Source organism: Conger conger, chromosome 10 (genome assembly GCF_963514075.1).
Source record: "Conger conger chromosome 10, fConCon1.1, whole genome shotgun sequence".
In the NCBI taxonomy this organism is placed as follows: Eukaryota; Metazoa; Chordata; class Actinopteri; order Anguilliformes; family Congridae; genus Conger; species Conger conger.
Window position 1 is genome coordinate 36,462,477 of NC_083769.1, and position 24,741 is coordinate 36,487,217.

The 24,741-nt window shown below is 44.0% G+C and overlaps 1 protein-coding gene across 2 annotated transcripts in view; it reads right to left on the reverse strand.

Moving 5' to 3' along the window:
* LOC133138495 (cyclin-dependent kinase 18-like) overlaps window positions 1–11,069 on the reverse strand; it is a 43,157-nt gene extending 32,088 nt beyond the window's left edge. The window contains exons 1-2 of one of the 2 annotated variants that reach the window (XM_061257301.1): window positions 10,811–11,069; window positions 182–415 (exon numbers count right to left, since the gene is read on the reverse strand). The gene's annotated coding sequence lies outside the window, so the exon portion shown is untranslated. The remainder of the gene's footprint in view (window positions 1–181; window positions 416–10,810) is intronic. The other variant, XM_061257300.1, reaches the window with a different exon arrangement.
* Between the last annotated feature and the right edge of the window lie 13,672 nt (window positions 11,070–24,741).

Sequence of the window (24,741 nt, forward strand, 5' to 3'; positions counted from 1 at the left end):
CCGATTATATATCGGCGCAAGAAAAAATGAATAAATGAATAAATGTTCCCCCTGCCAGTCACCGGCAGCCGGAGTGTGTTTGAGGTGTGTGTGACAGTGCTCTTTAAATGGCTGTCAGGGATGACAGGTTTCTTTTATTATTATTTTGGAAAGCGGTTTGAAGTCCAATTTCCCATCTCACCTCACTGCGAGGCGGGCGTAATATGAGCCACTGAGATTAGAGTGGAGAGGAATCCCGGTGTCTGGGGACCCCAGCCGGTAGCCGGGCTCGTTCGGCACAGAATTAAATGTCCTACTCGATAAGATTACTTTGCCTGATGTCTGAGCGACTTTTTATCTTTTTATCTCGCACAAACTCCCTCAGTCATCTCCCGCCAACGGTGACAGTGTGTGAGGGCATCAATGGGCTCCGGAGCTGGAAGAAAGAGAAATGGCGCTTGTGGGTAATTTCATATTCAATCGGTAACATTCCACCGAACACAATACATTATCACAATGTCACTGCCATGTAGTGGCAACGTTTACATAGACCAAACATTTCAGAAACATTGTGAGAGCATCTTGTATTAGCTGGGATATCTGCTTCTTCTGACTACAAGGACATTTAACATTCTTCCATAAGTACATAGGACCCAACTATACAACCCAGTATAACAGGCTTATAAGCACTTTATAGACATTCATTATCACTCCAACCAACATAGACTGCACAAAGTATAGTCGTCAATGATTATAAGTTGCATGACCATGCTATTCCATGGTGTGTGTACTGGGAGTACATATGCTTATACATTCGGCTTATATGCAATATGATTATAATTACACTTTTAATATACTATACATACAGTCAGTGATCACTTTATTACTTTTAATATACTATACATACAGTCAGTGATCACTTTATTAGGTAGACCTGTACACCAGCTTGTTAATGCAAATATTTAATCAGCCAATCATGTGGCAGCAACTAAATGCATAAAAGCATGCAGACATGGCCAAGCGGTTCAGCAGTTTTTCAGACTTTAAAGTCAGAATGGGGAAGAAATGTGATCTAAGTGACTTTGACCGTGGAATTATTGTCGATGCCAGACAGGTGGTTTGAGTATCTCAGAAACGGCTGATCATCTGGGATTTTCATGCACAACAGTCTCTAGAGTTTGCAGTCTGTAGCCAGAGTTTCTTCTGTAGCCAGAAGAGCCTCGTTAATGAGAGAGGTCAGAGGAGACAGTAACGCAAATAACCACGCACTACATCAGTGGTATGCAGCAGAGCATCTCTGAACACATAGCATGTCAAACCTTTCAGTGGATAGGCTACAGCAGCAGAAGACTTAATACGTCTGAAAAATAAGTCTAATAAATACCCAATGAAGTGCTCACTGAGTGTATAAAATGATGTTATAATCCAGCATATCCTTTATGCTTTAACCACATTGAAATCAGTGGTTTCAAAAATATGAAAGCAAGCGGAAGAAGCCAGGTTCTTGTTTCTTAAAATAATTTCTGTTTGCTTTAGAGTGAGCGTCACTGACAGATCAGACTCATCTGGAGAAGGATGAACAATTTGAAATGAGAAAGAAGTGGATATTACATAATGAGAGTGAACCTTAAGAGAGAGATAGATATAGAGTAGGTTAGAGAAGATGTGTCTGAGAGAGGGAAAGCAAGAGAGAGGGGGAGAGAGAGAGAGATGAGAAACTCATCCTCCAACTGAGAGAGTTCTGAATTCAATCAAGCAAGTTCAGTAATCACCAAAATTAACTTGCCAAACTGTATTTGTAAAGAGAAAAACTAATTATAACAGAAAGTTAAGTTAAAGTTAACAAACATGGACTGAATCCAGGCCAGGGTTTGTGTGTGTGCGTAGGTGTTAGTGTGAGTGAACTGGCAAGATGGCGGTATGGTATTTTTAATAGCAGTCCTTCTCTTTGCCTTTGCGGTATCACTCTGTCACCCTGGGTGTTTGCACATCCGCCTTTCAAAGCCCCGACAAAGATCAACAAAGCAGGGGAGGATTTAATCTCCGTCAAAACCTCCCAGGCAGTTCTCTGTGATGGGGAATCTGGAAGGGCTGTGGGGTGGGGGGAGATGGGGGGGGGGTTCTAATTTTCTTGTTTGTTGCTCTGCCGCACGGACGCTGCCAGGAACGCTTTCCAAAATGGAGATGTGCGCCATTTGTCTTGTTTACCGTTCACAGCACCGGCCGGCCGGCAGGGGGGGGCGGCTGACATATTGCGCTGTCAGAGGTTTCATTCACGCTGCGGGAGAAAAAGGAAAAAAAGTGGCGAGAATCTTTCATTCGCCCTTTCCGCGGGAAAGCGGAGGGGACGAAAATAACCACCCGCGAGGGAAACAGATGAGCTTTCCTGCTCCGCGCCCGGCCGCGGCTGATCGGCTTATTACATTTATTTACAGACGCGACGGGGGTCTGAGTCTTAATTAGTGCTGCCAGAATCTGCGGTGGGCGGAGAAAAATATATAATTATGTAATAATTCAGATTCTCTTTAATTCTGCCGGTTAGTTTCACACCTCCCGTGGCATCAGGCGGTGCTGCCAGAACTAAGTGGCTCCAGTCCCTGTTAGTCATGGACTGGTGTTAAGGAAATGCAAACTCTTACCATTATATTAAATTGCTAGCATTTAGCAGACACTGTTATCCAAGAACGAATTGCACAATGTTTCTTTCTTTGCCTAGTATCCACTTACACAGCTGGATGTATAATAAGAAGTTGAACTTAAGTACCTTGCTGGAGAGAGCCCAGATCCTAAAAGACAAGCTGAAATCAAAAATCCTCAATTTATTAAAATTCTTCATAACCATATGAACACGTCTTAAATATATATTCCATATATTCCATATTTATTAAATTGTAATACTTGTGTATTTTTACACCCTCCACTTCATGGAAAACAAGATTTTATGAGATTTGATCACTGTGTAGCAGTGGGTGTGTATTTAGATGAAATGACTGTCAGTTTCCCATTTAGCACCAATCAATATCCTTTCATACAGTGGTGAGCATTCTTCCACCCAGAGGCGATCGACTCCACACCCTCCAAAAATCCCCCCAAAAGAGCCGCTTCATTCACGTGTAGCCTACTTCACACCGCAGAAGCTATTAACTTCCATTTCAGCTTGTCATAACTATTAAACAGCTATGCCATGTCAGTCTGGAAATTTAAACTTTCTGTTTTGTTAGGCGTTACCCATTTACCTTCCATTTTTCTTTTTGGTGGTTAGGGGCAGCACTTATAAGTGCGACCACAAGCCACCCACACAAGCACCACTGTCCTGCCCACACAAAGATTTAAGTGAGTCGCAATCCTAACAGTTCTAATTAAACATAATGAATGATCTACGGTCATAATTTACCAAATTTCTCAACCAAATTGAGTACAATCAATGCAATTATTACAAAGAGAAAGATCATTTGTTAACTAATTAAACATTTTTAAATCTCATGATTTGCTCAACACAATGGAGCAGTACATGGTTCTATTTCTTATATGCCAGTTAACACTGCTTATTTTAGCTTAATTTAGCTCGTAGGCTGCTAACAACTATTTCATAATTAAAGTCACCCTAATGTTCTAGTGTCTTATAATGAGTTTTGAAAAGAAAGAAGCAATGGAACTTGAACTCTTCTACTTGTATCTCTCTGCTGTGTTGCTTGTACAAATTGATCCTCAACATTGTAGCATCTACATTTACATATACATTTTAGTCATTTGGCAGACGCTTTTAATCCAAAGCGATTTACAAGTGCATAGATTCTTCCACAAGTTAAAGCAACACATCCATAACTAAAAAACAAGAGGTTCTATGTGTATCTTAATGCTGCTGTCTTGGCCAGATCTCTCTTGCAAAATGCATTCTCAATTTCAATGACCATTACCTGCTTAAATAAAGAATGAAAATATAAAAATTTCCCATCTCAGGCTGTGTGTCAGGATGGTGCACCTCAGTATGAAGCACCCATTTCAGAGTTACATGGGCACACATCTCAGGAGAGAACGGGTGTATCCCAATTCAATTCTATTTTTTGTATACCGCTTTTCACAGGAGACACAAAGATGCTTTACAGAGTAACACAGAAGAAGAGAATTAAACATATCAGCCCTAAGCCCCCAATAACATATGACGTAAACGACTCCCTCAGGGGAGAAAATTCCTCAGTGACGAGAAAAAACTCCACGATAGGAAGAAATCTCGGCCATCCTCCTCTGGCCAATAGGCTTAATGTATCAATCTAATGTATCTCTGATGCCTGTGCAGCGGGTGTAGCGGGGCTAGTGCACTACTGAAGCACAGTGAGGTGTGGTGAAGAGAAGGCCTAGTAGCAGGTTACCGTGACAACACTCCGGCTACACAGCCCTCGGGTTCAAAATAACCTGCCCTTGGCTAGGGGCGATTTTGCCTTCAGCTGACTGATAGCGCAGGGACCTTTGGAGTCTTTTGGCGAGTGAGAGGCCCAGGTTCAAATCTCACCTCAGGGAAGTCATTGTGGGCAGTTACAGGTGAAGCTAAAGTATGAAAAAATCACTTAAGTTCAAGTCAGGATTTGTATATTTCATTTTTATACTGCGAAGCAGCTCTATTGCTAGAACAATGAATATACAAAAAATATGAGTAGAACTCCTCCCCCGAACAACCTTTATCTAAATAAATAAAACTAACAGTCTGAATTTATACTGTTTCCCTCTCCCTAAAGATTCATCCTTAAGTCTCAGGAACAGTTTCTAATGTTTATTTATTTCTTGTTCTTGTGAGCTGGGAAATTAATCACCTCTTTTGAGGATCCTAACCCCGGTATGTGACACTCTCATTAAAGCAGATCATCAAAGCCCGTTATTCCAAAGAGCACAATTAGCCCAGTTTCCATGGTGATGTTACATCACCGTTTCATGATTAAAACCCCTGAAACCATCCCCCCGTCCCTGATGTTGGCGGTGACCTGTCTGCATCGCGGGCTCATGAATAATCAGGGTACACACTGATATTCAAATCACCCCGTCTGCACCAAACCTCCGGGAGCCAGGACCTACAGGGACATGCATCAGTCTTCATAGTCTTCCAAAGAAAAGTCATTGTTAAGTCTGAGTACTCAAGACATGGCGCGCAAAAGGTGACGGCAATGTGGGTCAACCTCAATGAATGATTCTCCTTCTGGAGTTTCTGAAAAAATATTGTTCCAGTATTAGTATATGTGTTTTTATGGCCAGTTGTAGAGCATGCTTTTGATTGGCCCAGTGAGTTTAACAAAAGGTTTTATTGCCACTTTGTTTGTCGCATCAGATCCATTTACAAGGTCCACGTTCTTATCGTTGTGGTCATTCCTAGCACTTGGAACTCTCCTTCCCTCCAGGGTTCCTCAGCACACAGTCCCTGGTTATGAACTTTATTGTATGTCACTCTGGATAAGAGCGTCTGCCAAATGCCTGCAATGCAATGTAATGTAATGTAATGTAACAGTATGCATTTGATTGGTTCTGACAGATTAACGATATGCTTTTCATTGAGCCAGGGAGTTTAACTGTATGCTTTTCATTGGTTCTGACAGATTAACTGTATGCTTTTGATTGGCTCAGACACTTTAACTGTGTGCTTTCAATTGGCCCAGCATGCAATATATAATATTTCTGATACCATCATCTTTGTAAAATAAGATTAATCTCATTGAAATTAATCTTATTAGAACTGTTTCCTATGCAACCTGTGCTTGAGGAAATTGTGCATCTCTTCATGTTGTACAGTTATTTAATAGATGGATATATCAGTGTGCCGCAAGAACCATTAAAACTATTACTATGTCAGGTCCTGTTTCATGCTTAATTTCTCCACTAATCTCATCATATCACTGGTCAGCTTTGGGCAGAAAACATCCAAGGTATTATCTGCACATTTCTGAGCGTGTTATCCAGCATTGGATCCACCCCTAATACCGATAATTCTGATTCTAACATCGGTCTCATCTGACCTAGCCTGGACTGGCAGCATCTCAAAAGGCATTCATTTTACCCCCCTCATCCACAGTTACACAGTACAGACACCCCCCCACCACCCTCTCTTCCACAGTTATACAGCACACACCTATCACTCTGCACCTTCTCCTCCAACCTTCCTACTTCCCTCTCACCTCTCAAGTCTGTCATCTTTCAACTGATGCTGCTTCACTGTCTTCTGCTTTCTCATCCCCAGACGTTGCTGACCAAACCTCAGACATCAGAGAGGAAACGACGTGAATCCAGGGTCCCTGCTGACCTGGGCACCTACCAGTCTCTGCTCTCTGTCTGTGCATCAGCTGTCATCTCCACTAAGGACTGCTGACTTATCAAACCTCTTCTATCCATCAAGCTGTTCTCCATCTTCAATCCATCTAACTGTTCATTTTTCTCCCCCAACCTCCATCCTCCCTCTCTGCAGACAGGAGAGTTGCCAAAATCCCTTAACACAGTCAAATCTCCCTGACACCACCCTCCTCTCTCCTCACCCTGTCTGTCCACTTCCACCTTGCCAATGTCATGTTTTTTCCTCTCCCTCCATCTAACCACCCATCCTCTCATCCATCCTCCAGTCCATCAGTTCCGTCACCCTTCTGTTTTCAGGGCATGCAGTGGTGTGACTGCTGAAAACCTGCATATGTGTTTCTGCTCGACGACATGGAGTCAGCCTCTCTACTGTCACAGTTTCATAAAGGTGAAGTGTGTACGCTGATACGGATAAGTCCAGGTGAAGTGTGTGTGACACAGGTGAGTCCAGGTAAACTGTATATGGTGGTATGCTTTAACAGGTACAGCCAATTCATTGTTTGTAGCCTTTACTTTTGTGTTCAGAAATTCTGTGATGCTTTGGTGTAACACCTGAAAAAGAAGCTGACAACTAGAAATCGGCGAGATGAAACATCAGTCCAGTACATCAGTGCTGGAATGTAAATCACTTATCACTCTCTCTGTCTCTCTCTCGATTTCCCTCTCTTTCTCTCTTGTGGAGGTAGTCACTACAGTCACCACAGCACTCACAGGCCGTGCTCTTGGGGAAAAAAGACCAAAATAACACACAAAGAAAATTTGACCTGACCTTTCCCCCCGGCTTCCTGTCCCATGCCGCGGTACACCGTGTCAGAATGTGCTGTACTGTACATACCTGCATCTCTCCGCTCTCCTGTCTTCTTTCATCCTTCCCCTTTCCGTACTCGTCATTCCTTCCATTATTAAACTATCACGATTCCCTCAATCACTCTTTATCTGTCTCTCGCTCAGTAACTTTGTGATTTTGGATTGGCACTCGGTTCTACTGACAATAGGGTGTCATGCGACCTGGTGAATTAGGTGAGAACTGGCTATAACTGGTTCCCGGGGAGGGTGGGAAGTGCACCTACGTAGTGATGAGCAGCATTGACTGTAAACACTTGTGACGAAACGGAATTATAGGGCTGCAATCCAGTGCCATTTTTAGTTATTTTCATTCACGTTGAAGGGGATTTTAATATTTATTGTTCGGCTGATGATTCACAGCTAATCATTACTAATACCCCCCACCCCCACCTCCGACTCCATGCTGCTCCGAAACTAGGCCTTACGTGACTACTTGCGTAAATGTGTATACTTCTGTGTAATTGCCCTCGGTTTTTAATAACCTTCTGTGTAAAAGGATGTTGGGCTGACAGAGCTCCAGGGGTGGCTCTCTTCGAGCATCTACCCATGATGCATTTGGGGCTGGAATACTATCAAAGGCTTTGGCCAAGTGCCTATGTACCCAGTTACGTAAATGCAGAAGGTTAGCCCCGCCCCCAACCCAAATTAATTAGAGCGTACCAGCACTGCCATCACACTGTATGTTTTCACACATCAGTGAATATGGCTGAAACTCTAAAAGCTCCAGACAAGTTCTGAGAGCCCTCATTTGGACTGAAACATACAAACATGCACATTGTTGGACTTTTGAAAGCTGAATGCTATCACATACATGACAGAGGCAGCGGGTGTAAACATGCCAGTAACTGAAGGAAAAAGGGATGAAATTTGCATGAGCTTACTCCCTCCTTTACTACTCCTCCACTCCCTCCTTTACTCCTGCTCCATTCCTTTCTTTACTCCTGCTCAACTCCCTCTTTTACTCCTCCTCCACTCCCTCCTTTACTCCTGCTCAACTCCCTCCTTTACTCCTCCTCCACTCCCTCCTTTACTCCTCCTTTACTCCTCCTCCACTGCCTCCTTTACTCCTCCTCCACTCCCTCCTTTACTCCTGCTCAACTCCCTCCTTTACTCCTCCTCCACTCCCTCCTTTACTCCTCCTCCACTCCCTCCTTTACTCCTGCTCAACTCCCTCCTTTACTCCTCCTCCACTCCCTCCTTTACTCCTCCTCCACTCCCTCCTTTACTCCTCCTCCACTCCCTCCTTTACTCCTGCTCAACTCCCTCCTTTACTCCTGCTCCATTCTGCTCAATGCTACACTTCTCATTCCTCTCAAATCTTCTTTTCTGTTCACTTCTTTTTAAACACTTCATCGATTTGATCCCTGGTACTTTCACTCACATTAATGGAGTGAAATGACTGCCAAGGATAACGGCCTTTCAAAGCTGTCTACGAGATGACTGGCACCACACCATCAGAATCCCAAGAGATTAGCCACTATGTTTGAAAAATATGTTCTCAAACAGCCTTTTTTTAAATGCTTTTCATCGTTTAATCTTATTGCTCCGCCTCCAGCTATGATCTTTTAAAAACACATTGTTTATTTTTCTTGTTTTGTACTTGCTCTTACTATACCTATCTTCTATGATATATATTATGGGGTTAGCGAAGTAACTTGAGCTCTAACCCTGAGTTTCCCGTACTACGAAGCTGAGTTACTTCAAATCCAGGTATGCATATCTCCAGAGCAACGTGTGCTGTGAGACTGACCTGGTCCAGGGCAGGTTATGTTCAGGCTGACCAATCAACTCCTTGGAAATGTTTGTCTCTCCGGGACACTCCCATGGAGCTTGGGGTTTTCTCACTGGATGGAGACCAAATTAATTGGCTGGCTTTCTTCGTGGTTAAAGTTACACTATATGAAAAATGCAAGATACATTCTCAATGGAGAGAATACAGTAGCAGACATAATGCAAGCTTCTTGAACCCTGCCCATCAATAGCCTGTCTACTTCCTTTAATTAGCTTATAAGATTCTTGAGTTTCCGAATAAACGTGATATGGATTAAAGAATAAACCCTTTTCACATCTGGGATAATCATTGTAAATCTTGTATCAAGTTACGTTTTAGGAGTTCTATAATGTGTAGCCCAATTTCCACAGCAGAAATAAACTGTTGGACAATTCCTGAGATTGTAGATTTATTTGATAAGAGTGGTACGATAGCCTAAATAAGTGTATAACTAACGAATTTACACTACTAACCATTTTTTCCAACCATGTCCCTGCCATTGTTGGAGTGTTTACTGTTCTAACTTCATCATATCCGTCCATCAGTTTTTTCCTCAGGTGAGAAATATGCCCCCAATGTCCCCAAACCCAGGTGTACCCCAAAACTCATGCTCATGTCCCCAAACCCAGGTTTACCCCAAAACTCATGCTCATGTCCCCAAACCCAGGTTTACCCCAAAACTCATGCTCATGTCCCCAAACCCAGGTGTACCCACAATCTCACAGCAATGTGCCAACAGCAATGTGCAAGGTGAGAACAGCTGTTCAGAGAGGATGTAGTGACGTGATCCGTTCCTCATTTGTGTGTGTGCGTGTGTGTGTGTGTGAGTGCATTGGCACTGAATGTTTACGAGTTTCTCACTTCCTCCTTTGTGAGCTGCTTCTGTGTTTGTGTGTGTGTGTGTGTGTGTGTGTGTGTGTGTGTGTGTGCGTCTGCGTGCATGTGTGTGTGTGTGTGTGTGTGTTTGCATGTATGTGTGTGTACATATGTGCTTGTGTGTGTGCGTCTGCATGCGCATGTGTGTGCATGTGTGTGTGTTCGTGTGTGTTCATGCATGTCTGTGTCACCTGATACTGACTAGCAGCTGTTTCCTCCATAGGGCATCAGTCAGAGATATCTGCTGGCATTAAGTTACACCAAAGCCAAATAATGCAGCTTATTTTTTACATTCCAATGAACACAGGCTGCCTCAGCTGCTTCTGAACACATCACAACAGTGAACAATATGCACTTTTCATACAGGATCCAGTGCATCACACACACTGAGTTACTGAATGCTATGTACTGAACAGCCTCAACACACTCAAAACAAAATGCAAAACTGCACTTAACATGGTGGCCTGAATAACATAGCAGACTGTTCATTAACAGGATCTCAATGCTCTTGATTCCTTTTCAACCACCCAAAACTTCCAACACAACCACACCTTACCACACTGTAAAAGTGACCATTTAACCCTATGCCACAAAAACTTCACATGTACAAATCCCCCAAGCTGTCCAGGATAGCAGAATTGAGGAAATTAAGGCCATGGGGAAACTTGGTTTGCAACCACCAGGTTTGAGTCCTGAATGATGTACATTCAGGTCTGTGTGTTGCAGATGAAAAAAAAGTTCCAGCCGGACTTGACACACGACATTATTCAAAGAGGGAGTTCCTGTTCCATTCTTTCTTTTCTTTTTGTGAAGTTAAATCAGCACAGGAGTCCCACAGACAGAAAAACATCAACACCGGCATATGAGCGGCATGTCTGATGCTCTTAAAACTTCACACGCGCACAAACACACATACACATGGGCAAGCGCACACGCACACACACACACAGATGCACACACACGCGAATACACAGACGCACAAGTATGAAGACTGCAGGAGGTACTCACAGCCGGAATGAGACGGAGGAGAGGAGAGAAGCTCTGTCTCAGATGTGTGACAGGGGCCTTCAGGTTCCTGCTAATTTTCACTCCGATGGATTCCACCCATCAGAGCCTGAGGCTGCAGAGAGCACACACAGGTCTGCGCAGTATCAGTCTTCCTCCGTCTTCCCTGAGTGTGTGTGTGTGTGTGTGTGTGCGCGTGTGTGTGCGCTCGCTGTAGCCTGTGTGCGAGATGCAGGTTCCTCATAAAAAAATAAAAAATACCACTAACAAACAAACAAAAAAATATATCACAAGCCAACGTGTGTCTCTGAAGTATTTTATAATAAAGACTTGTCTCCACCTCCACTTGCCCATTGCTCCGCCTCCATTGTTATAGCAACGGCCAATGGCAGCACTGTATTGTGCAGGGCTGATCTCACCAGTGCTACAGTGCTGAAAGTGTCTCGCTGTGTGGCAAATGTTCTGTGCTCATTTCAGCCTGCTTGTATGTTAGTGTAAGTGGCTGTCTGTGTGTGTGTGTGTGTGTGTGTGTGTGTGTGTGTCTGACTCACTTATAAACAAATCATACTGGTCATAAATATATATATATTTATTTTTCTACTTTAAGATCCTTTTCCTTTTTCAAATCAGCACATGATTCCCCATTTCAGAGCAATTTCATCTTTTATACCACTTTCAAAAGACGCCTGGACCAATTAAATAACCTCACAGGAGAGGAAACGGTATTGACATGTAAATTAATGGATGTTCATCTGAGAAGCATTGTGCCAAGAATCCTTCATCTATTTAGCTTTATTTAAAAAGCACACAGCCAAGGATTCTGACATCACAGAATCCTCTCTTCTGTGAGAGGGAGAAATGGACATAGAGGAGGGAAAGAGCAAGAGAGGTAGAGACAGAGAGAAAGAGAGAGAAAGAGGGTGATAAATGATACAATACAGTATATAGCATATCTCAGAAGATGTATCACTTGCGCAGATTTTCCTGTAAAGCATCTTTGTGACAGTGGCCTTTATTCAATCCATGCAGAATTCTGAAGCAAGCTAGAGTTCCTCACAATCTCAGATTGGTGACCTAACAATTTGTAACCAAAATAAACTAGAATATAATTCTGGCCTTTAATTATTAATCAAAGTTGAGGACAAATGTTGAATTTCAAAAAGCACCATAAAAATGTAATTGACCTCTTGAATATACAGTTTACTATGCAGTAGCAATGCAAAAAAGAAAAAAGGCGGTGCATGAAACAGAAAGGGAGTTTCACGCTCCCTGCAGTGTCCAGTCTTTAGTGCACAGTTAGAGCCCACATACTGAAGGTGAAGAGGGCCTCATTAAACCAGAGTGAAATTCTGCCCCCTCCCCATTCCAGTGCGGTTAATCTAATCAGTGCTGACACCTGCTGAATGAACAGGGGGAGGGGGTCTCCAAGCCAAGCCAATCAGGGAAGGACTGAAAATGGCAGCCAATTAAAGTATAAAGTGAGGCGGCCAGAGGCCGTCAGGAGATCATGGGCGTTCCAGGTGCGCGCTCTCACCTGGAATGCGAAATTTGGAATTCTGTTCCCGTCCAATGTTACAATGCAAAGCAAGGATTTGAGACCTTCGGCTGGGTGAATCGGTAGTGGTTGAGCGTTCTCAGAGCAACACTCATTTGAACGAGCCTTAAGTTTGACTAATGTTCAACGCTTTACTGAGTTTGTCTGGTGTATTGGAACCTATGAAATAGCCTCAAAAAGGGCCATCCCTGCCTTCCGGTCCTCTTGGTCAGCTCACTTGCAGCAGGCAAGATCAATCGAGCACAGACAAGTATTTTAATCCAAAACAATTATGTATTTGGCCCAGGTTAGAGGAGAATTCAACATCTCCAGAGATGCGCCCGGGAATCAACATGAGCCATATTCATGCCATCGGTGTGCACCTCACCCGACTCACGCAAAAAGACGTTTCACATGCTGGTGCACTGCCCAATCAGAGAAACACGGAGAAATGACATCAGTGGGGAAGATGGTATAAATCCCCTCGATCATGCCTCTATTTTTAGGGCCAGCCATTCAGCAAAATCAACAAACCAAGGGACAAACCAAGAGATCTTCGCCTTTGATTCACTGCGTCTGCTGTCATGACAACGCAATGCTTCTGCCACCAACAGCAGCAGCGGGTCAGGTGGAATGCATCACTTCTTCCACTAAACATTCCCCCATTACAGCCTTTACAGTAAACATTCTGCCATTACAGCCTTTACAGTAAACATTCCCCCATTACAGCCTTTACAGTAAACATTCCCCCATTACAGCCTTTACAGTAAACATTCCATCATTACAGCCTTTACAGTAAACATTCCCCCATTACAACCTTCACAGTAAACATTCCAGCATCACCGTCTCTTTGCCAGGGTTACCACATAATGAATTGCCTTGTACATTTACTGCTAAACAAACTGAAGAAATACAGACCCCAACTGGAACCATCAGATGTAACACAATATGTTGATGGAGAGGGCTGCAGGTACAGTACTGAATACTAGGGTTAGGCTTGCCCCTATGAGCAAGGCTCTACATAAGGCTTAGTTTACCGATGCGGTGTCAAACACTAGCCATGCACGACACGCTGGGGAAAGCCTCATGATGTCCAGATGTAACTGATCATGTCCCCTTTCCACAGCATGGGGAACTTACCTGTGCAAAATGTCAGTTTCAGTAACGTGTCATAAAACAGGTTTTGAGTGACACCTGGACAAACCCCACTGTAACAGGAGGAAATGTCGACGAACCAGAGAAATAAAACTATTGAAGTGGGCGAAGTGGAAACAACCGAAAATCCTGTTGCTTAGTTTCCCGGTGCTGATAATGTGCCACCTCCCCTGCAGGAGTGTGAGATTGATTATGCTGTGTTTGCGCGTCCGGCGCGCGGCGAGGGCCTGTCTGTTAGGCGCTGATGGTTATCTCTTCTATTACCATGGCCGAGATAAACACTTTCTGAATTTAGCGGCTCCAGGTCAACAGGGTCTACGCTGTTGGCCAAGAACAATGTGTACTTTAAGCAGCGAGCCGCCACACGCCGCCTTATCGGCGAGCCCGCCTACGCGCCCAGAATCCCCCTGGCGTTCGCCACCATCCGAGCCCGTCGAACGGCAAACGCAGAACACGCCTCCCCGTCCCCTCACCCTCGCCGCTGTTTGCCGTGTCGCCGTAGGCCGAGAATCCTGAGGTGCGTAAGGGGGAATGTGGCCCTAATATTAGACCGCCTTACGGACTGTCCGCACCGCCTTAAATACACTGTATGCCGTATACTTTACACTTTACACTTTATCACCGTTGGTTGGCCACCATTCCACAGAGCGGGAACAGGGTTGGGCATCCATACCAGAGACGAACAGGGATTCAAACAACCTTTTTCTTTCAGTGGGGATCACAATTAAATTATTTTTATTTTTCACCAGTTTACAGTCAGAGTTATAGGAAATGTTAATTTAGTCTTTTCTTCTTCTGTGGTTGCCATAGATACTTTGCAAATCTGTTTTGATTCTAGTTCTCAGGGGTCCTTTTATGGCTTGAGATAGACGCACAGTAGGATCAACCTCAATTACAAAGCTGTTCATCCGAGTTCATCTTGGGAAACTATTAAGAAACACGAAAGAGTGGAGAGAAACACTTTCTTTTAATTCAAATCCGCCATCCCCCTTGATGGAATATTGATGGTTGTTGTGACTCACACATCATTGATTCTTCTTTGAAACTTAGAATAAAGCAGGAAGATTTCTAGTGTTTATGAAATCACAAGAACCACAAAAAAAAGTGCTGATGTGTTTTTCACAAAACTTGAGCTAATTAGCTCAAGTAAACAGCAGAGTTCTGTCATGTATAAATTTCAACAATAAGCCAAGCTGTATGTAGTTGATTTAGTAGTGTGCTTTGATAACATATTTCATTGTGATAAGAGTGCACTGTGTGCTTTATCTGAAGGAAAAGTAAAGTTGTCCCCTACAGGTTGAAGACTTTGCAATATGGCAAAAAGGAGAGATTTTCGGAGATGGTATCAATTTAAAGACCAGGCTCCCACCCAGCAGGTTCATATGAGACGTCCCGGAGCGAAATATTGGATTCAACTGCTGAAAATGTTATTTTTTTATTGTTTATTTTTACAACCAGCAGGCAGTCCATCCTCCTTTTGTACTTTTTCATTTTATTCACAGAGGAGTGGGGGGGGGGGGGGGGGGGGGGGGGTGCAAAGGCTTACAGATAGAGACGGGATTACAGTGTGGAAGGTACCATGACAGGGATTCAAACACACAAGGGATTAGTACATGGCAATCAGCCACCCTATGGGCTGAGCCAAAATGGACTCCTATTTCTTATAAATATACCCCTGATTAAGCCCAAATGCTGGTACACAGTCAACATCCATCTTGACCTTTCCTTTTAGATACATGCAAACCTTTAGGTTTTTAAGGGATTTACAATGATGGTCTCATGCAGAGGACAATAACAACAACAACAACAATAATAATAATAATCATAATCATAATCATAATTCCCATGGTTGCTCAGGCGGAAATAAAAGAATGCTTGCAGAACATATTGGAACATTCTGACTGAATGATAGATTGCACTTCCTGAAATATCTGTTCTTGGATTCTTCCTTTGAATCTCAATTACATTTTTATTGTGCTGTATTTTTTTGTTCAATAAATAAAGCCGTATCACGCACTCATTGCATGCCAGGAAATCCCAGGTGCCGAAGAGTATAAACTAGTGTCTGCTAAATATAAATCTCTAAATACAGAGACATTATTGCCGGCTACTGTAGAGATTTTGTCTGCCTGGTTTAGCATCTTATCTGTGGGAAGAGTGAGTGACTCATAGAACAAGAACAGTACCTAGAGTAAAGGGATTTTAGCATTTCAAAGAAAAAAAAATACCTCACGGACACTTCCTGCATGCAACTTTTTAGAAAAGGTAGCTCCCTGAAAATAGCTACTCGTTTTGGTGAAGAGAAAACACACGCAGGGGGGTGGGGGTCTGCGTGACTCACTCCAATTTCCTACCTTCTGCAGGTGTTTAAATAGTGTAAATATTGCTTTTTTGCTGCTGTTATAAGCCTGACATGTGAATATTCTGACACTGGACATTCTTCTATTCACAGAGAGAGGGAGGGAGGGAGGGAGGGAAAGTGAGAGAGAGTGGGGGAGAGAAGGGAGATGGAGCTGGGAAGACACAGAAGGAAAACAACGTGACAGAGGAGAGGCAAATAGAAAAAGAGGAGAGGGACGGTGAAAAGAGGAGAGTGAAATAGAGGGAGAGTGATAGCAAAGACAGACTGCATGTAGGTATGCATGTGTTTGTGTGTGTGCTAACGACTGGCAGTGAGAAAAAGAGGGAGAGATGGAGGGAGAGAGAGAGAGAGGGAGAGGGGGAGAGACAGAGACAGGCAGACAGAGAGTCTCCCTGTCCCCTGCACCTGTTGTGCAGTGCCCATTATGAGGATGGTAATGACCTTCATTATCAGACTGTGCCATTTGGGGGAGGGAGGGGGGCGGTGAGGGCGCCTGCTTCACTGTGGGGGAATTCTGTGCATTTTAATGTGGGCAAACAAGCACAGCGTGCTACACATCGCTGCATGTGAGAGCCAGGATCCATTTTGGCTCCAGGCAAAGCAAGTCAAGCAAAATATTTCCTCTGGTGTGTCGATGGAGATGGAGAAGGAGAAGGATCAAATTTCAATGAACAGCACTGTTTCTCAGATAAATTTGAATCTTTCTGTTACTGTATTTCCCTTTTCTTAACTTGAGCATCTATATATCCTCACTTCCAATGAGCCAGAAACTTAGGCATGACATCATCGCCTGAAATGCAGTCTTCTCAATGCGTCCTATTCATGCGAGAACAGTGCAGTACCCCAGTTTGTCAATAGAGGGCAATGTTGACCCAAATCTGGTTGTTGGGGCTACATCTCTGTAGAAAAATTTTAAATAAACTTTGAAAAGTTACTTTTCCTCAAAAGAAACTCTAAAAATGTTATAAAAAAAATGAAACCAATCAGCCTGTTCATAATTGTTTTTCATAATTATGCAAAGCCCCAGCTATTGAAAGTGAACTTCAGTACTAAACAAGAAGTATTCTTCTTCTTCTTCAGATTGTTATTACCTTGTTCATATGAATATCTGGTAAAAGGATATAATTGTAATTATGCTAAGATTATTCATTTGAGGGAAATGGTTTTTAAAGTCTGGAGATTTCCTATCATGCGTCTCATTGCCTTTTCAGTCTCCTGCCTTCCTTAGTAACTGAGCACACAGTGTACAGAGTCAATGCGTCCATCCATCCACATGCTCTCGGTCTCCCAGGTTACCACGTTTCCTCTGTAAATCCCTTCGCCATGTTCAGGGCCTGTTCTCCACTCAGACCTCCTGCAGTGCGAATGTTATCTTGACATTTTAGCGTTTATAAATAAGGCTGATTTGTCCTTGGACTTCCTTGGGTGATTCTTTAATGCACGGGAGGAAAACTGCAGTCCTGGATGGCCACGGTACCTACCAGTTTCTGCTGCTCCCTTTCTGAACATTTCCACCTTGGAGAAAAAGGTACGACCGTCCAGTCAATCACTGGTTTAAAGCCGGGGTGCCATGAAGGTACCCCCCACCCCAACCCCCGCCCCCTCAGACTCAGTCTACGTGTACCATTCCCCCCTCCCCCCACCCCAACCCCCGATCCGCAATCTTAATAAAATCTTTACAAAAATATATATTTAACTTATGATGGGGGTCCCCTGGATGCCTTTGAGCCTAGGTAGGGGTCCCTGGCTTAAAGTAATCTAAAACACCAAAAGCTCCCACAGCCCTCCAAGAGTGCACCCCACAATGAACGTGACCCACTAACGTTTAACAGTCATTCAGAGCCCCAACGTTGAACAGAACCCCATGTTTTCTCCAAACTAATCGCATTTTACATCCACATAACAGTTCTGGCATGATGCAGATTGTCAGCACACTAACATGCGATTGGTATTTGATTGATAGGCCTGTCTCTGATGTATATATTACTGAATAACTTGTCAGCATTTGGCTCAGTTTCAAAACATGTTTAAGAGTCCCTCCGTGGTGTTTGAGATAGCGCCAGCCATTAGCATACCACTGAAGGGGTGAGAAATAATGAGCTCCAAGCTTCATACACACATCATCCTTTCAAAGGCAGGGATTAAACAATGCTCAGTGCTGAAGCGCATTCACAATGCACAGCCTGTGTGCGCCCTCACACTCGCACACACACTCGCACACATCTCAAACGCACCTGCACTGCATGCACAATCACACGCGCGGCAGGTCTAAAATCTGTGCACATTGTTTCTCAACAACGCATGTTCTTTTACTGAGCCGGCTTAGCTACCAGCTGGCAAGAAAATGCAAAAAGCTTCATGTTGTCATTACCTGTAGGCAACAGGAGAGAGTCGGACATTTTTGTTTCTTCTAATGTCATTTACAAAACATGAGGCGCAAGCATTTTCTAATAATATTTACTTCAGGGAAAATTAACAAGCATTGTTTGGCATGCTCAACATACAAAACCCCAGTATCTTAGCAACAATTTCCAAGTTCCATTCTGTCCAGCTAGTTATCTACAATAAGTTTAAAAGGTCATAGTTCACTGAAAGTTTATAGTGGGTTATTCTTTTCCTGAGTTTTACTTACTCTAAAATAGCCACCCACTACAATTGCCAAATATACTGTTAACTTTGGCCAGTGAGGTTAAATTTGATTTAAAATGTCTTTTCCTGCAACAATCCACTTGCCAACTGCTCTGAATGTCTTATGCACACATCCCTTTCTATGCCTTAATTCCTCCGGAAAGAATATAGAGATTCCAATAAGATTGCACTGGTATTAAATCATATGCCTTTGATCCAACTGTAAGGCATTCCGACATGGACAGTGAGTGAATACAGAAAGAGGAGATTGCATCATCGAGTGAAAACGTTCACACAACCATAAAACTGCATACATTTCTGGGGGTTTCTGGGAAAACCTTGGGATTCCATTCACTTCTTCCACAAGAAGGGAGTGATCCGTTTGTCGTGTTACATTAGAAATACCACTGAAAATGTGATTATTGTGTTTAATTTAATGGCGATAGGGTGCTGTTGCTTTGTCTCAACACTAGAGGTCCCAGCTGAGGCACTGCCTCTTCACATTAAAAGATAAGCAGAAAGAGGACTCTCCTCTCCATGGCTCTCTTCAAATGATCCGCAGACCTCCTCTTCAAAACGCAATGTGAGAAAGCTCTTTATGAAAAATACATTTGATATTTGTTATATCAGAACACAAGTTTAAATATAACACATAGTGAAGATGGGGTATATTGCAGGCTTTCTACCGGTCAGTAGTACTTACACTCACTGAGCAATTTATTAGGTAGACCAGTGCACAAGCTTGTTAATGCAAATATTTAATCAGCCAATCATGTGGCAGCAACTAAATGCATAAAGGCATGCAGATGTGGTCAAGATGTTCAGCTGTTGTTCCGAACAAATGTCTGAATGGGGAAGAAATGTGATTGAAGTGACTTGACCATGGAATGATTGTTGGTGCCAGACAGAGTGGTTTGAGTATCTCAGAAACTGCCGATCCCCTCTGATTTTCACACACAGCAGTCTAGAGTTTGCAGAGAATGGTGCAAAAAACATCTAGTGAGCAGCATTTCTGCAGGTGAAACTTGAATGAGAATGGCCACACCGGTCGAAGCTGACAGAAAGGAGACAGTAATCCATCCATCCATCCATTATCTGAACCCGCTTATCCTGATCAGGGTCGCAGGGGGCTGGAGCCTATCCCAGCATACATTGGGCGAAAGGCAGGAATACACCCTGGACAGGTCGCCAGTCCATCACAGGGCACATGCACCATTCACTCACACACTCATGCCTACGGGCAATTTAGACTCTCCAATCGGCCTAACGTGCATGTCTTTGGACTGTGGGAGGAAACCGGAGTACCCGGAGGAAACCCACGCAGACACGGGGAGAACATGCAAACTCCGCACAGAGAGGCCCCGGTCGACGGGGATTCGAACCCAGGACCTCCTTGCTGTGAGGCGGCAGTGCTACCCACTGCACCATCCGTGCCGCCGGGGGAGACAGTAATGCAAATGCAAATGCATTACAACAGTGGCATGCAGAAGAGTATCTCTGAACACACAACATGTCAAACCTCCAACTGGATAGGCTACAGAAGCAGAAGACCAATACGTCTAATAAATACCTAATAAAGTGCTGGCTGAGTGTATGTAGCCTCTCCTCTCTTATACATGACGTGACTCACTCGTGACTGGCACAGTGCAATGGGGCACTGGTGTAGGGGAAGGGGATGAGTGCAGTGCAACCTCACAGTACCTGTATCCCACTATAAACACAATAATCTAAATGGTAAATGGTTGGCATTTATATAGCGCCTTTATCCAAAGCGCTGTACAATTGATGCTTCTCATTCACCCATTCATACACATACTCACACACCGACGGCGATTGGCTGCCATGCAAGGCGCCGACCAGCTCATCAGGAGCATTTGGGGGTTAGGTGTCTTGCTCAGGGACACTTCGACACAGCCTGGGCAGGGGATCGAACCGGCAACCCTCCGACTGCCAGACGACTGCTCTTACTGAGCCATGTTTTCCACAGAGAGGATGATAAGTAGGTACCAGACCTGGGTCAAATATGAAATTGCTTTGGATTCAAATACCTTTCTCTGCTCGATTGGTCGTGCAGGGCGCAATTCAGCCAACCAACAAGACCAGAAGGTGGGGTTTGCCTTTTTGAGATTATGTCATAGGTTCAAATACACCAGACAAGCTCAGTAAAAGCACAGATGAACGGTTGGCGTTTCATGAAGATTTAAATAAACGCTCTGATTTTGCAAAGACGACTGAACCAACGATGCACAATTTAAACTATTTCCTGTACATTGAAAATTTAGCCATTTAGTGGATACTCAACTTAAGGACGTGCATCTAACAGAGTAAGCGCCAATAACAAAGCTAGACAAACAGCGCTCAACTTAGAAAATCCACAAATCACACTCCAAATTAAGTCCAAGTTAAGCCAAAAACAACAGTAAAGGGGAATAAAAAAACAAAAAACATTTACACCTCAGAGAAACAAGAATCTGCTCTCAGAGACAAGAGAGACATCATGAATAAATCATTCACTGATATCAAAATGGATATTGTGCTTGCTTCAGTAACTTTGTTTCAGGTATTCTTAGGTCCACTCCATCACAGCCCAACGTGGACGGCCGGGAGCAATAAGAAGGTATTTGACCTGCGGTGCACACAGCGCAGGTGTCACCGTGCCTGCAGGGTTGAGGAGTGTGTGTGCGCAGCGCCGGGTGATAAATTGACGCTGGTTAATAAGTGTTGAGCTCGTAGCAGAAGAATGGCTCTATAATGATGCAGTCTTTGGACAGTGGCCAGACTCTACTCTGTCACATAGCTATGGGGGTTATCCAGAGAGCTCGTATAAATGGCCAAATAGCCTCGGGTGCAGTGTGAGTGACCGCACAGTGCAGCCCAACGTCATCTTAACACAGTGAGCAACTGAACACATGAGCCCCAGTCATCTTAACACAGTGAGCTACTGAACACATGGGACCCCAGTCATCTTAACACAGTGAGCTACTGAACACATGAGCCCCAGTCATCTTAACACAGTGAGCTACTGAACACATGAGCCCCAGTCATCTTAACACAGCGAGCTACTGAACATGTACACCTAACACAGCAAAGTCCTGACAAAGGCGAACCCACAAAGGCGCTGATATACTGAACATACCATATCTGACACCAGGACACTAGCATTAATGGAACCTCATGCAGGTCAGAAACATTACAGCTGCCACAGAGCCACAAACCCCCATTCCTCCACACCTGTTATTCAACGAGTCAGACTGAATAAACTCAATGAATCAGACTCAATAAAACCAATGAATCAGACTGAATGAACTGAATGAATCACACTGAAGAACATCAATGAACCACACTCAATCAACTCAATGAATCAGACGGAATTAATAAACTGAATTAGACTACACATACTCAATGAATCACACTAAAATAAACTCAATGATTCACACTGAATGAAGTCAATGAATCATATGGAATTAACTGCAGAAGTGGATGACCCCTGCAGTGTCAACAGAATACACACTACCGCTATAAATAACTGAGTGCGGACCAGCAGTGCAGCATAATGCTATAGTATAGACACACACACGCACGCACGCACACACACACACACACACACACACACACATACGCGCGCACACACACACACTGGGTTTATCAGCGGAAGCCCGCTGACATTTGGAGCATTAGGCTGGGGAAAAACGGCACTCCTCCATCTCATCTCAGAAGCCTGACATTTAGCCAACACCTTCCGTCTGAGGCCTGAGACCAGCGAGAGCACAGCTGTGAGGGGAATCTTAATCTCAACACCCCCCTCCCCCCGTCTCTCCTCTCTCTCCCTCTCTTTCTCTTCTTCCCTCCCCCTCCGTCTCCGTCAGTCTCCCTCTCTCTCGGTCTCCATCTTTCTCCGTCTCTCTCTCCCTCTCACTTCCTCTCTCTCTCTCGGTCTCCCCCTCTCTGTCCCTCCCCCCTCCCCCCTACCCCCCTCTCCACCCTCCTTTTTCTCCTTCCCCCCTCTCCCCCTCTCCGTCTCTCTCACCTCCGTCCCCCTCCCTCTCTCTTTTTCCTCCCTCTCTCACAATCTCTCTTCCTTTCTCCCCCTCTCTCTCCCTCTGTCCCCCTCCCTCTCTCCCCCCCCTCTCTTCTCCTTCACTTCTCTCAGACCTCCTCTGTGGGGCAGGGGTGTGTAATTAAAGCAGTCACCAGGAGAGCCGCACAGATGGACCGCTGCTCGCCCCCCCCCGGCCCCTCTACCTGCCCCCCCGCCTGGCCCCTCTCCCCCCGCCTGGCCCCTCTCCCCCCGCCTGCCCCCCCCCCCCTCAGGTAGGCACGCTGCAGCCCTGCTGATCTGAGGGCCTCGCCATGGGGGTGAGTTTCCTCCCGCCAAGCGCAGGCCAGGAGTTCTGATCCGATCTGACCCGCCAGCGGGGGGTCGCAGGCCAGGATGTTCAGCTCCTGGAGCGGATCTTACCGCCACAACACCGCCCGTTACCGCCGTGATCTGGACACAGCGAGAACACACTGTTACACGCTTCCTTAACATGAATGAGCACTCACACACTGAGTTACACACTACCCAAACACACACTGCTGATCACTAAAGAATGAGCACTCACACACTGAGTTACACACTACCCAAACACACACTGCTGATCACTAAAGAATGCGCACTCACACACTGAGTTACACACTACCCAAACACACACTGCTGATCACTAAAGAATGAGCACTCACACACTGAGTTACACACAACCCAAACACACACTGCTGATCACTGAAAAATGAGCACTCATTAACAACACATTTTTGCACACAGAACTGCTGCTCACTGGATGTTTTTTATTTTTCACACCATTCTCCCCAAATTCTAGAAACTTGTCTGGCACCAACGATCATTCCAGTCAAAAGTCACTTAGATCACATTTCTTCATTTCTTCCCCATTCTGACATTGGTCTGAACAGCTGAACCACATCTGCATGGTTTTATGCATTTACTTGCTGCCACATGATTTGCTGATTAAATATTTGCATTAACAAGCTGGTGCACATGTCTACCCAATAAATTGCTCACTGAGTGTATATGCAAATTTGTCACTGCCTAGCAGATCTGAAATGAAGCAGGGATATGCCCCTAAACTATTTGTAGAATTGCACGGGTTAATAAAGAATATCCTCACATATGGCACCAATTATCTGGTGTAGCAAACATCTTTCTTTTTAACAAAAAAAAAAAAGTAATCCATCTCATAAAATTACTATTATCTAAACTAACCAAAAATGTGGAAATGTAATTAAAGTTACCAATATTAATGGTCAAATATATTCAGATAACCTGAAGGTTGCCAATTCTGATTTGACTTGGCTCTCATGTGCACGTAACAGACACCGGGTTTAATAAAATAAATGTATAAAATAAACATACAAACACAGAACATAAAAGGGTTGAGCTAACGGGGAGGTGTGGGGGAACGCCATGTGCATGCACGCATGTAGGTACAACTGTGTTCAAATAAATAGCACTGTGTTAAAAAAGTACATATATTTTTTAATAGCTTTTAGTTCCATATTTCAAATGTAGTGGAAACATTATACCTTCAATTCCAAATCAAAGCATTAACACATTTTATCAAGTCTGCGTTATTCTTTTACTGGAAGCAAAGAAAAGGAATATTAATCTGACAGTCAACATTTTTCTCTTCAAACCTTCTTCAAACTGTATAAACTGTACATTTTTCAAGATTTAACTTTAAATCACTAATCAGTGAACTAATATTTAGTTGCATAACCATTGTTTTTGATAACTGCTGCGCATCTGCGTTGCATCGTGTCAACCAACTTCTGGCACCTAGAAACAGGTATTTCAGCCCAGGATGAACTACATTCCACAGTTCCTGCTAATTTTTGGGTTTTGCTTCAGAAACTGCATTTTCAATGGGGTTGAGGTCGGGAGATTGAGCTGGCACCTCAATCATTTTTGTCTGGAACCAAGATGCTGCTCACTTACTTGTGTGTTTGGGGATGTTGTCTTGTTGAAACACCCATTTCAGGGGCATTTCCTCTTCGGCATACAGGAACATAATCGCTTCAAGTATTTTGATGTATTCAAACTGATCCATGATCCCTGGTATACAAACCCAACACCGTAGTATGAAAAATATCCTCATACCATGACTTTTGTGCCACACTGTCTTCACAGTGTACTGTGGCTTGAATTCAGTACCCGGAAGTCGTCTGACGTACTGTCAACGACCACTAGACCTGAAAAGA